The sequence below is a fragment of the Colobus angolensis genome, unplaced genomic scaffold, assembly GCF_000951035.1.
Source record: "Colobus angolensis palliatus isolate OR3802 unplaced genomic scaffold, Cang.pa_1.0 Scaffold118, whole genome shotgun sequence".
Lineage (NCBI taxonomy): Eukaryota > Metazoa > Chordata > Mammalia > Primates > Cercopithecidae > Colobus > Colobus angolensis.
The window spans coordinates 6130456-6136192 of record NW_012112919.1 but is presented as its reverse complement, the minus strand read 5'-3'; positions in this window follow the sequence as shown (position 1 = coordinate 6136192).

Genomic DNA, 5737 nt, shown 5'->3' with positions numbered 1-5737 from the left:
AGTGACCACCCATTCTTTTTTCCTGTGCCCTCCTGGGAGGTCCCAGTTCATCTCGACATATCATGAAGCTCTTTCTGTCAGGAGTCCTCTGTACAGGTACCAGCATTGCACTGGGCTTCTAGGAGCAAGTGAGCATTCACCTAGCATAGTGTCACCATGTGGTATGCAGGGAGGGGAGGGGCTGGAGAGGAGGAATGGGAGAAGAGATGGGCAGGTGCCAATTCCAGTAGGTCTCCCTCCACAAGGTCTGATAGAAGATCAGTGGAAGCACAAGGATGGCATGGGGGCTGGCCATCGTCACTCCAAGTAGACATACAATTAACAATGCCCTTCAGCCATAGACCACCAGGGACACACTCAAAATTGCATTAGTTGGATTTATTGCTGTTTTCAACGAGGGAGAATTCTCTAGATGTGTGTCTTTTGTGTGTCCAAATTTTCTCATATTTTGGGGAACAGTAGGGCATATCAGGAAGGTGTTAGGAGGACTTGTTACAGGATTTGGACTTGTCAGGTGATTTGGGGGAGGGTTCAAGGAAGTGGGCTTTGCTCTGGGTTGGGTGCTATCAAGTATTAGTCAGCTTGGGATGCCATAAAAAAATACCCCAGACTGGGCAGCTTAAACAACAGAAATTTCTTTTCTTTTTTTTTTTTTTTGAGACAGTCTTGCTCTGTTGCCCAGGCTGGAGTGCAGTGGTGCAATCTCGGCTCACTGTAACCTCTGCCTCCCGGGTTCAAGTGATTTTCCTGCCTCAGCCTCCCGAGTAGCTGGGATTACAGGTGCATGCCACTACACCTGGATAAGTTTTGTATTTTTAGTAGAGACGGGGTTTCACCGTGTTGGCCAGGCTATTCTTGGACTCCTGACCTCATGTGATCTGCCTGCCTTGGGATCCCAAAATGCTGGGATTACAGGTGTGAGCCACTGTGCCTGGCCCAGAAATTTATTTTCTTACAGTTCTGGATGCTGCAAGTCCGAGATCAAAGTGTTGGCAGGTCTTTTCTCCTGAGGCCTTGCTCCTTGGCTTGCAGATGACTGCCTTCTTTCTGTGTGCTCACATGGTTGCCCCTCCGTGTGTGGATGTCCCTGCTGTTCTCTTCTTTTTTTTTTTTGAGACAGAGCCTCACTCTGTTGCCGAGGCTGAAGTGCAGTGGAGACCATGTTTCACTGTAGTCTTCTTGATCTCCCAGGCACAAGGGATCCTCCAGCCTCAGTCTCCTAAGTAGCTGGGGCCCCATTCGTGCGCCACCATGCCAGGCTAATTTTTTTTCTTTTGTAGAGACAGTGTCTCCCTTTGTTGCCAAAGCTGATCTCTAACTCCTGGGCTCAAGCCATCCTTCTGCCTTGGCCTCCCAGAGTGCTATGATTATAGGTGAGAGCTACCACGCCTGGCTCAAATTTCCTCTTTTTATAAGGACACCAGTCAGATTGGATTAGGGCCCATCCTTACAGTCTCATTTTAACTTAATCATCTCTTTAAAGACTTTATCTCTAAATACAGTCACATTCTGAAGCACTGGGGGTTAGGGCATTAATATATGAATTTTGGGGGATCATAATTCATCCCCAAATAGAATCTTCACATATCTCATCTATGAGGTGGGAGAAATGAATGGAGGTGAAAGTTGGCCTTGGTAAAGGAGCAGCTGTCACTCCTTAGTCAGAAGAGGCGAATGACTGGACATCCTTTCTTGTGACTTGGCCAATGTTCATGTTTTGTCTGTGTTGAGATGTGATTATGGAGGGATCTTGCTTTCATCTTCATTCATCATGGAGTGGCCTTGTCTGATGTTGATGCTCTGTGAAATTGTTTGTGTTCAACAGGAGAACACTATGACTTAGCCGTGGGTGCCAGGGCAGCTTGTAGCAACACCAAGGCCCGACTGATAAAACCAGACCGGCTCCCAGCTGTCCAGGGATGTTCTCTCTTTTTTACAATATGGTACAAGCAGTGTGCTGCAAAGCAAATGCAACTTTGGCATACTTGCCACTCTTTCCTACTTAGAAATTCTTGTGCCAACACTGGGTGGCTGAGGTAGTATGGCAACATTCAGTCCCTTTCCAAGAATGCACGGAGCCTGCACACCTGGCAGTGGAGGGAGTAGGTGTTTCCACACCTCCGTCAGCTTAGGTCTTCAACTGGTCACCTTGAGGACGGACACAGCCTGCTGGTTGAGCACCATGCTGGAACTCCTGAGGAAGTGCTTAACATCCCACTTCCCCTGGTGTATTAGTTATCTATTGCTGCTGCAACAAATTACCACAAACCCGGTGGCTTAAAGCAGCACACATTTATTTTCCCAGTTGCTTTGGATCAGGAGTGTAGACATAGCTTAATTGAGTCCTCTGCTTGGGGTCTCACAAGGCTACAGTCAGGGTGTTGTTGGCTAGGACTGGATTCTCATTGGAGGCTCAACTGGAGAGGGATCTGCTCCTGAGCTCACTTAGGTTGTTGGCAGAATTCATGTCTTCATGGCTGTAGGACTCATGGCAACTTGCTTATCCAAAGATAGCAATGGAGAGAGAGACTTCAGAAGACTAGCACTCTATGTTTAACTAGTCATGTACAAGTAATCACAGCACAGCCCATGACCATTGCCACATTTCATTGTTAGAAGCAAGTCTCAGGTTCTGGTTACAGTAAAGGACAGGGCATGAAACGTAAGTGTGAATATCAGGAGGGACAACCAAGGGGACCTGCCACCACACCTGTGATGTCCTGACCACCTTGGAAAATCCGTGGATGGCTGCAAGTCAGTGAAGCCAGGTAGAAAAAGGCAGGGTGAAGGCACAGAGGTGTTGCTGAAGCCATAGCAAATCCTCTACATACTTTGAAAACTTTAGTTTTTAGGGGAAATCTGATTTTGAGGAAAGAACAAAAAGGTATCCACAGTATAATTTTCTCAGGTACTGCTATGAAGGGGATAAGCCTCATAGGTTTGTGTAAATTCAGAAAGTCATTACTAGGGGCACAAAAGAAGCACTTAAGAGTAGGTGGACCTAAGGGGATGCCACACTTTGAAGGTGTCCTCCAAAAGCACGTGTTGGAAACTTAATCCCTAATGCAACATTGTTGGGAGCTGGGGCATCATTGGAGGCCTTCACCCTCACGACCTCATGAATGGCTTGAGGCTGACTTTAGCTCTCAATCCTGATTCCTCTCTCTTTCTCGCTCTCTTGTCCTCTCACCTTCCACAATGCGGTGATGCAGTAAGAAGGCCCTTGCCAGACGCCAGGCACCTTGGTCTCCGATTTTCCAGCCTCCAAAACTGTAAGGAAATACATTTCTGCTCTTTATAAATGACCCAGTCTGTGGTATTCTTCTATAGCAGCACAAAATGGACTAATACGAGAGAGTTGCCAAGGATATCAACCATACACGAAATGGGAAAGAGAAAGGACCAGGGGAAAGTTCAGAAGCAATTCAGGGCTCTGGCAATGGGTGGCCAGAGGTGTGGTCCAGTAACAAAGCTCAAGTTAAGGAGCTGAACTTGATACAGAAACTCTGCAGACAGGCAGAGAGGTCATAGGTACATTTAACATCTCCTTCCTAACCAGGAAGGGAAAGGCAGAAAGGCTTGCAACCCAGATGTCTGTATGAGGCAAGTGGGGACCAGGCCATGTCAGCCTGTCACCAGGTCTGGGTCAGCACTGTGGGATGATAGTGGACTTAGGAATGTCTGTGGAAGCAATGTAAGTAGAGTAGATGTGATTCTACAGGATGTTTAGACACCGAGTGTCTTACAGAATAAATCCTATTTGATGATGGGTCTGGCTAAGAGAAAAAACAAAAACAAAACAAAACAAAACAAACCCCACTTCATTGAAAAAATGTCAGAACCAAACAAAATTATCTAGGTACTTTGGATGTGGATGATATTTCATACTCAGTATCTGACCATATGCTGAGCCATAAAACAAGTCCCAATGAATTCCAAATAATCAAAATCATATAGAGTATGTTTTCTGATTACAATGGAATACAATGGAATTGGATTATAAATCTATTGATACTGCAAAAAGCATAATTACTTTTGCACCAACCTAGTATTTAGGAAAATTCCATAATTTGGAAATCAACCTACTTCTAAATAATCCACGGGCAAAGAAGAAAATCACCAGGGAAAGTAGATAATGAAAGATAATGAAATACAGTTTTTCAAAATTCGGGTGATGTAGCTAAAGCAGTGCTTATAGGAAAATTTATAGCTTTAAATGCTTTTATTACAAAAGCAAGAAGGCTTAAAGTCAGTGACTTAAGGTACCGTCTTAAGAAGGCAGAAGAAAAGCAACGTAAACCCAAAAGTAAACAAACAGAAGGAACTAACAAAGGTAAGAGCAGAAACCAACGAAATAAAAGAGAGACAAACAATAGGAGAAAATGAACAAATTCAGCTATGTTTTGTGTGGTCAGAGAGAGCTGGGCTACTCTCTGTTTACACAGATTGATTCATTTGGAGTGGGAAAGAGAACATGAAATAATAGGTAATTACATCCTTTCGAGGTTTTCTTTCTTTCTTTCTTTCTTTTTTTTTAAATAAGAGACAGGGTCTCACTATGTGGCCCACTCCCACTGGAGTGCAGTGGTGTGATCTTAGCTCAGGGCAACTTAAGTTCTTGATGCTTTTTGCTTTTCCCCCTCACAACCGAAAGAGAACGTTTTTGCCAGCAGGTGGCAGCGCTGGCGCCTGAAAACGCCAAAGAGCAGCGTCCCGGGTTGGCCCGGAGACTAATGATCGCCGCCGGGCTGACATGGGGCAGTCATCTGAAGACAGGAGACAGTCAATTCCAGAAAGCAAATCCCCACTCAAACTTAGAAAAAAGTTAGCGATTTTACAAAAACATCTGAACGCTAACTGCTGGTGGAGTTAAAGCTCGAAAGACTTGGCTCTTCAAAGCCAGGGGTTCTTTACGGGAAAGGTGGAAACTGGCTTCAGAAAACCTCTCTCCGCATTGTATGCAAATCTGCCCCCCTTTTTTTCTTTTTCCCTGGGAGATCGTCCAGTTATCAGATTCTCAAAATGGACAGCGACTTAAAAGAATTAAAGACCATTGCAACAAATGCCCCTGCGAACACCACTCCGAAGTTAATCGCGGAGAAGTCTGGACTTTAGAAGGTGGTGGTAAAGTGCGCTAAGGCATGGGTAGGAGGTGCGGCAGACGGGGCACAGCTACTTGCTTTTATAATTTTTTTTTCTTCCTGATGGACCAGTGCTGTGAAAAATCCTCAGTGGGGCTTTGGAGCCGAAATGGAGCGACTGCAGTTTGCAGGCCTGTTATGTTCGCCAATCAAGGTTTTCTCATAAATTTCCTTTTTTAATCCTTGTAGCAATCCTCTGAGTTTGGTGTTAACATCCTTAATATTATTCCCAAAAATCCCTTAAGAGGGCTCTTAATGGAGTGCAGGCTTTTGTGGTCCTGGATTTTCAAAACTTCCATGAGATTTCCTTTGTTGAAATGAATTGTCCTTTATAGACAGCCTTTCATTTGTTTATTTTGTCTGCCTCTTTCAATCAAGAGGCACCCTCCCCTCAAAATTGGCAGCACAAGCACAGACGTAAACGCGGGAACCAATGCGATTTTAGGTTGAATTTAGGACAGCGCTGGAACTTCACTTTTCCCCTCTTGCGGTCACACGAGGTGGGCTGAGGCCTCGACAGGGTTTGGGCGGGAGAAACGCGGTTCGGGACTCCGCGGCCGCCTAGGCGCGGGGCTGACCTGCGGGGATGGGGTGGG